Source organism: Capsicum annuum, chromosome 12, assembly GCF_002878395.1.
Source record: "Capsicum annuum cultivar UCD-10X-F1 chromosome 12, UCD10Xv1.1, whole genome shotgun sequence".
NCBI lineage: Eukaryota > Viridiplantae > Streptophyta > Magnoliopsida > Solanales > Solanaceae > Capsicum > Capsicum annuum.
Window position 1 is genome coordinate 28,236,928 of NC_061122.1, and position 9,156 is coordinate 28,246,083.

At 32.1% G+C, this 9,156-nt stretch overlaps 1 pseudogene; it reads left to right on the forward strand.

Annotated features, from left to right (window-relative positions):
- Positions 1-1,373: 1,373 nt before the first annotated feature.
- On the forward strand, positions 1,374-6,745 carry LOC124889338 (annotated as a pseudogene).
- Positions 6,746-9,156: the final 2,411 nt, after the last annotated feature.

The following is a 9,156-nucleotide window of genomic DNA, read 5'->3' on the forward strand; positions in this document are numbered from 1 at the left end:
TTAGAAAAAAAAAAATAATTGTAACGGGGCTGGGCTGGGCCGGTTAACCGGTGGGCCTGGTCGGGTTTTCTAACCGGGTCGGTCCACTGGGTCAACCCACTTGGCCGGCCCAGTACCGGGACCGATGGCCGACAGCCCGTGGACTGATCGGGTTGGGGCCACAGGTTGGCCCGGGTTAAACGGGTCAAACCGGCCCGTTTGACAGGTTTAAGTGAAACTCCAATGCGATGTGCTGGAGTTCAAAAAATCTATTTCCGCATCAAAAAGTAGCTAGCTATATTGTCATTTGTCACATACCTACCAATATGTTTTGTTTATGCTTAAAGCAAAATCCATTGTTGAAAACAAACTTTGGTTTCCTTCTTTGTTTTTCCACTTTTTAATTATTACTATGCTTGTATAGTGTAGTAGGTAGGAGTGTATTCATGCTAATAGCTAGGAGTACTTTGTATTATTATTCGTAGTAGTAGTCGCAGTGTTATGCTTGTAGTTTCTTGTTCTTGAAGTATTGTTGATGTCTATTATTTCAGGTAGATCGATTGTTGTTTTATTTTGTGGTAGTATTATTCGATTACTGTCTGTTGTTCTATTATGAACTATTGTCTCTTGTACTTCTATTACGTCTTTTTTTTTTTAGAATGTTTTTGTCTTGAGGCAGGGGTCTCTATCGGAAACTTCTCTACCTCATCTTTGAGGTAGAGGTAAGATTGCGTACACTACCCTCCCCAGACACCACTATGTGGGAATATACTGTGTATGTAATTATTGTTTTGTAATACATGGTGCAGTATTTTGTACATTTATGCAGACTGTATGTAATTGTTGTTGTTTGCAATACATAGTGCAGTATTTTGTACATTCTTTCTGTCGAATGAATGCAACTTTACAACAAAGAAAGGAAGGGCAGCTTACTCACTCCTCACCCCCCACCCCCACCCAACCTCCCACCCCAACACCCTCGATCAATCCCCAAAAGAGAAAATGAAACAAATAAAACACTCACTTCACATATACTTTACAAATGGATACATCTTGTACACAACTAGACAATTAGATTCATGGAGCTCAAATTGTATTAATAGGAATGATTCCTAGAGTGTTCAATGGAAACTCCAGAACAATTTCCTCAAATAATTTTATATTTTAACTATGGATATTTTTATCAAATATCAGTTTCCACATCAAAAAGTAGCTTAACACTAAATATATAATTCTAGAACATTAGGTGTAACTTAGTTACAGCGAGGTCCAAAAATGACTACAGGAATCAAGTCATCAACCGCCCTTTGATCGTCATCACTAGCGAGTATAAGGTCTTTAAAGCACTATAAATAGACTGATAGCTCAGTGAACTTGTTGCTTCAACAAAATTTCTTTAAGTAATTCACTTATCTAATTATATTAATTTTTACTGCGTCTTGAATTTTTCTCCTTCAAACATTCATAAGAGTGAAGAACTCTGATTAAAGGAGAAAAAAAATGGATGAATTTGGCGGTGAGGTAGAAATTACTCGTCGGAGTGACAATCATCATCCCAGTGTTTGGGGAGACCATTTTCTTGCCTATGCTGATCTCTCCGTAACTTTGTATGCTTATTCTTCATGTTTTATTTTTTACTTTCTTCTATTTGTTTTCATTTCTGCATTTAAAAAAAAGTGAATTAGTTATGATATATGTCGCTAAATGACAAGTGGGGTTGCTCAGATGCATGGTCATCCTTCAACTCCATCTAAAATTATATGTTCAAATTATCAAGGGAGCAAAAGGGTATAAGTTTCCAAGGAGAATTAAAAAAATGTCCTTAAATAGCTTGACTAATATTTTTTTTGGTTGATAATCCTCTGTTAAATAAGATTAGCAACAAACTCTTGATGTTTAACAATAGAAATTATGGACTTTGTCGTTATCACCAGATCCATCCGTTTGTGAATAATTTTTAGAGCACAAAAAAAATTAAAATATTACTATATTTATATAAGGATTATTGTCATGCCGCATATGTTTGTTGTGGTCTTATGGAGTTAGACGGTGGGCATTGACGACGGTAACATTGTTGTTGGTAGTTCCACTCTCATGCCCGCCTCCTCACAGTGAACCACCATCCATTTTCATTCCTCGCCACCATTTCAATCTCCTACCACACTCAAATTTATTTTTGTAAGATTTTTGTGGCTCAATTTTTAGTTTATATAGTAGATATCGATGATAGGTTTTGTGGAATTAATGGAGGTGGAGGTGAAATTACTGTTGATGTTGAAGTATTTTGGAGTTTATATTAATGATAATGGTGGGAATTGTGAAATTTATGAAGGTGGACGTGAAATTATTGTTGGCGATGAGTATTGTGGAGTTGATGAAAGTGAAGGTGAAATTGCAATGGGTGATAGATATTGTGAAGTTGATGATTGCAATGATGTTGTTAGTGAGGGCTTTCAGGATTCGATGGTGGCGATAAATGAAGAGGATGAGGAATAGAGCAAGGAGTAGTTGGTGGTTGGTTTCGTGGATTCGACGGCGACGGTATGATGAAGTACAAAGGTTGGTGGATGAAAAAGAAAAAAGAACTTTTAAAATATAGTATAAAAGAATAAAAGATTGACAGGTGGAGATGTATAGAGCACATCCCACTATAAGTGTGGTTCTCTATTTTTTAGGGGTATTAAATTCACTTAAAATGAAATTAAGAGGGTAAATAATTACATGTAAAGTTAGATTGCTAAAATAAGTTTAGAGGGGTTTTTATGTCTTTCTCTCAATATATAATATACATATTTTGTACATAATTAACATTGTTTTGTACATATTTAATTAGTGACTATAATTAGCTTGACTAAGTGTCCAAATATGTTGAATCCCATTTATATACTCGTATAGGGAGCCAATGAATGGTTAGAAAAGGAACATGAAGATCTAAAAGAAAAGGTGAGAAAAATGCTAGTGATGGCTCCTTCCAAATCTTTGCAAAAACTTGACCTTATCAACACTATCCAATTGCTTGGAGGAGCTTACCATTTTGAAAATGAGATTGAGGAATCAGTGTAACATCTATAATAGTTATGAAGAATGGATTGGTGAAATTGATGAAAGTGACCTTCATGTTGTTGCTCTAAGCTTTCGATTACTTAGGCAACAAGGTTTTTATGTTTCCTCTAGTAAGTAATCTTCCCCACTTAGCACTATGCAAATATGGGTTTTCCCCCCACTTCATCCCCATAGGATCAATCGCATTTCCTCTTATTTTTGAACGTGATTTGACCTTTAATATATTGATTGACAGCTGTGATGTTTAATCACTAAAGCTAGTTTCACTTGTTATGTAATGAATTTTTTTCTACTTCACCCTTTAGGAAAATCAATAGTGTTTTCTTTTATTCTTCAACGTGACTTGAACCTTCAATCTATCAGTAATTGATTGCGGAAGTGTTCAACTACTAGCATGCCTCACTTGTCATGTGTGTTTAGTGTAGAAAAGGATCTTTTATTCTTCTAATATCATGCTTCACTGTCACTTGTCATGTGCGTTAGGTATAGAAAAATATTTTTTATTCTTCATGTTTTGTTGGTCAACTTTTTTAAAAGAATATTGTCTCTAGATTTAAAAAAAAAAAAAAAAAAAGGAAAACTAGTGGAACTGATAAAAGTAGCGAATACTGTTTCTAAAAGTAGGTATTTTATTATCTCTTTCCACCCTCTAACAAAACCCACCCTCACCCCAGAGCCCCCACCCCTACCGCCCCTACCCAAATTGCTTTCATCATCCCTCATAGTGATTTTCTGAATTATATTAAAGATAATTTTGTGATAATATTTTGTTGTTAAGCAAATATAAAAAATCACTCACTTTTCAAATAAAATATTTTCTACGAATACTACTTCTCTTCATATCAAACACACCCTAAGTTGTTAGTGTAAAAAATATTTTCACAATTGGATCACTTATATATATAATATTACAAATAAATTTTATAATGAGCATTGATTTATTACTAATTTACTATAATAATTGTAACGTTTTATGCCTCATCTTGTAAGCAATTCCTCCTAATTATATTATCATTATGCAATTGCTACTCAAGTTTTCTTTGCCAATACTATGAAATAGATGTTTTTAGGAAGTTCACTAATGACCAAGGAAATTACAACAAAGCATTGATTATAGACATTCACGGATTGCTGTGCTTGTATGAGGCAGGACATTTTAGAGTACACCATGAAAAAATTCTGGATGAAGCAGTTAATTTCACCACCACTCACTTGAAAATAATGTTGCCTAAATTGAGCAATTCTCTCTCGATGCAAATCAACAATGCACTAAAGTATCCAATAAACAAAGCTGTAGCTAGGATAGCAACTAGAAAATACATATCATTTTACCAAAAAGATAAATCAAGTGATCAAGTGCTACTAAATTTCGCAACATTGGACTTCAATATATTGCAGAAGATGCATAAAAGGGAGATATGTGATATCACTAGGTAACTAATAACATCACAACTCAAAATTATTGTTCCTTTTGTCAAAAAAACCACAATACGTATTAATTTTCATATCCTAATTTTTATTTTAGGTGGTGGAAAGAATTGAACTTGGCGAAAGCATTACCTTTTATAAGAGACAGAATAGTTGAGTTGTACTCCTGGTCTTTGGGAGTGTACTTTGAGCCACAGTATAAGCTCGCCAGGAAAATACTAACCAAAGCGTTTTGCTTTGCTTCGATTACTGATGACATCTATGATACCTATGGAAAACTTTATGAACTTACTCTTCTCACAAATGCAATAGAAAGGTAGTATTTTTTTTTATATAAGCATCAATTATACTTCTTCATTTCAAATTATCTACCAATATTTTCTTTTTAGTTTGTTTCAAAAGAATTTAAAAAATAACCATATTTGAAATTTTAAAATAATTTACTTTAACTTCTTATTTCTGCATGAAAAAATGTTGTAGATGGAACATTGATGCCGCACAAGAGTTACCTTCATATATGAAGCTTTATTACACTGCTCTTCTAGATGTTTACACAGAAGCGGAGAAAGATTTGGCGAAGGAGAACAAGTCATTTCGAGTCGATTACGCCATACTTGCGGTAATTAAGTGGCGAATATTTATTATTCCATCCGTTCAATTTTACTTATTTTTTTTTTAGCCCCAGGAACACCCTCAGCCGCTACCGATGGTGTGCACTAGGTAAACCCTTCACTGTGCAATAGACTGCAAATCACATAGGAGATGTAAACCGCACTAGGTAAACCCCATGCGACAGGCTCATGGCTCAAAGGCATTGAGGGGAGAATCGATCCCCAGGTAGCTGTGGTGGACTACCACTCTCCAAACCAGTGAGCCAGTCCCAAAGGACAATTTTACTTGTCTATTATTTCAAAAATAATCTTATCTTTTTACTTGTCACTTTTAACTTATCATGTTAAAAAAAGACAATTATTTATTTTCAATGCTACCCTTAGCATTAATTGTTTATTCTCCAACTTGTTTTTCATACCTAATACTAAACATCAATTAAAAGGAATAGTGTGATAAAAATAGTCATGTCAATCATTATTTTTTAAATAAGCGTGTCAAGTCCAAATGTGACAAGTGAACCGAAGGATCAAAGTAGTTTATCCAATAATCCAACAAATTATGGAGTTGTTACTCTTGTACCTTAATTTCAGAAGAAAAAGTTGGTGAGAGCTTATTTTCAAGAGGCCAAATGGTATCATGGAAAGAAAGTGCCAACAATGGAGGAATATATGAAGAATGGAATTCAATCTAGCTCTATCCCATATCTTTGTACTGCTTCATTATTAGGCATGGGAATTGAAGCAACGGAGGAGGCATTAGACTGGGTTGCAAATGAACCTCCAATTCTCATTGCTTCCGCTATCACCGGAAGATTATCCAATGATATTGTATCACATGAGGTACAAAAAATTTCACCTGTTGTTCCTTTTTTCATGGCAATTGTTTAGTACTAATGATTTCAGCTCTTATGTAATTTGTGTATTGATTATTGTTATTATTGATATATATGCAGAGAGAAGTTGAAAGAGGAGATGTAACAGGTGTCCAATGTTACATGAATGAATATGGCGTCACAAAGGAAGAAGCAAATGTAGAGATTAAAAAGATAATATTGAATTGTTGGAAGGATTTGGATCGACAATGCCTAAAACCTACGCGAGTACCAAGGTTTTTGCTCATGCCAGTGCTCAACCTTGCTAGAATGTGTCAATTTGCATATATAGACGAAGATGCTAATACTTTTTCCAAAAATAACTACAGAGATTTCGTTTCCATGGTGCTTGTTGATCCTATTAAAGCATAAAACATGAAAAGGAAATTGGATAAAATAGAAACCGCAATTGATCTCTTGTATGCTTATATTATCTGTTATTGGCTTAGTGTACCTGTTTTGAACGTGTGTCTCATATCGGTCAATGAAAATATATTCATAAGAAGAACGTAGCAATTGACATTAAAATACATGATATATTAATTTAAATTATATAAATACATATTTTATCAAGATATAAGAACGGTGTGATTAAACCTAATATTTACATTAAAATTTCTTAAATTCCTAACGAACATTCATCTACCAACTGCATTAGGCGGAAAAAAGCAGATATCATAACACCTTTACACAAAAGTTCTTTAAAGTTTGACCGAACATTCATCTACCACCTATATTAAGCGGAAAAAAATAGATAGCAATAGAACAAAAAAATAATATGATAATCGAGATATTATACCGAACATTCACCTACCATGTATTAAGCAGAAACAATAACATATATCAGCAGAACAAAGACTGTGATAAAATAATATGATAATCAAGATATCTAAACACTACAATTAAATCTAACATTTACATAGAAATTTTTTTAAGTTCAATCGAATATTCATCTATCACCTATAATAGGTAGAACAACTAACAGATAGCAACAAAAATTTTAGCTGTAAATTCTCCCAGATTTCTATACATAAATAACTATATAATATAAAAAAAACTATAAAAGGTTATCTAATATGGTTGATTAACTATATATGATCTACAAGCTATCATAGTGCTCAAAATTAATAATTACGATATACGATTCAGAGTATAATAAATTAAAATAGAAACAATATAATGTGATAAATATGAGTTAAAACTTAAAAGCACTAAGAAAATGAAAGAGAACTAATAATATAGGAGTGTGTAGGAAATTTTGCCGAGTTTTAATACCTTCTTTTTACCATAATACCAAGTCCAATTCTTTCAAAAAAATTTATGATAGATAATATAGATCAATTGCTTCTTTTTATAGGAGTACTTAGCTTATATTCTCCTACATGAATTCATCTGAAATGCATATTAGCGGTGAATCATAATCCTACCATTTTTTCATTCTTCCGAATTCTCACGTATTACAATCTATGTCTCTTCAAATTCAATCTTGTAGGGTATAATTTACTTTTAACCTTAGAGATTTTCTAATCTTGCTCATATATTCAACACAATCTATATGTACTCTTATCTATGTCAGTTGTACTCATCCAAAAGATAATAATAAAACACATAAAATTGATTTAATTAAATTATCTTTCTCTACAAATGAAAGATTAAACGAAAATTGAAAATAGTAGAAATGTTGATAATCATTGTCATCTTCAAGCTCATGATGAACCTTAGATGTGCTTCTTCTTTTTTAACTTTAGTCACAAAATATAGAATAGTTGCATTGCACATCATTTCAATCTAAATTGATTTTTTCCCCTCTATAACAGTTTTGAAATAATGACCTAAACCTAAGTAAAGAGGCAACAAAATTGAGTGGATAAAAAGGATGTGATAACTACCTATTAATGAAGACTACTAACTATATTAAAGATAAAAAACTGTTAACAAAAATAACCCTATGCACGTGTGCATCACATTAATCATATAACACGGTAAGAAAATTAATTTATTTAAAATAGTTATTGATGTTACACTAAATGCAATACGACTATTTATTTACAAAATAAAAATAAATACTATTATATTTATACAATAATTGAATTCAATATCTTTTAAACATGTAAAGGTGAAGAATTTAGTTGAATCAATAGCACAGTATTTGAAATATCTAAGATACAAATATATTAGATTAAATGAATTAAGGACCCCTTAAACTTGCCTGTAAATTTTGTTTAAATTCGAACTATGATTTGATTCAACATACACTTAAACACATGATAACGTTTTCCTATTATCTAGATACTTTCCATTTTGAAACTTATTCTCAAGTGTCTATTAGATGTATTGTGAACTCAGCCAATTTGCTCTTGTGTGTGTGTATTTTATGAAACTTTTAGAGTTTTGAGTGTTAACAAATCAACAAATACATTGTAAATAGAAAATCAAAAAAATTGAGTTTTACCAATTTCGAGTGTGTATGAAAGAAACCTATCTACCTTAATTTTTCTAATATAAAAAATAAACATGGTTAGTTGTTGGATGACTATGTTTTTCTTTATTTCAAATTGTAGTTGATATTAGTTGTACAATCCATAAAATTCAACATAAAAGAATTATGACATGAACATGATTTGAAATTCTACACAATATAATTTTTCTTTTCATATATTCAAGGAGTCTACATTAATTCTTCTAATATTTATTACTCTTAGATCATATTGATCCAGAAGAATGAAAGATTAAAAAAAAGAAATAACACAGTTCGGGTTAAGGTTTTGCTCTAATTAAGAGTTAGAAATTTCATGTTAGGCTAATCTTAGATGAAATTCAAGTCTGGTATGATCAAAGGTAATCCGAAAATGAAACAATTAAGTATTAACTATTTGAGGTGATTTTATCATAGGTAAGATTATAAGGAATCATAGAAACTTTTGAAAGTGAATTCGAGTTAGTAAAACTTCCGTTACTGAATTTGATGTAAAGAATTTAGTATGGAATGTAATCTGAGGGCGTGATACAAAAATTATGAAATTAAAAAAAAAAAATCAGAGTTTCTACCTCACCTACCCAGCTATAACGGGAGGCATGTAACTACTTCTACATCGCTATAGCGAGAATATTTTCACTATAGCAGGAGTTAGCTATGGCCAATTCCATTGTAGCGGGATATTGCTGCTATAATGGAATATGTGCTGACTAATCCTGAAAATATC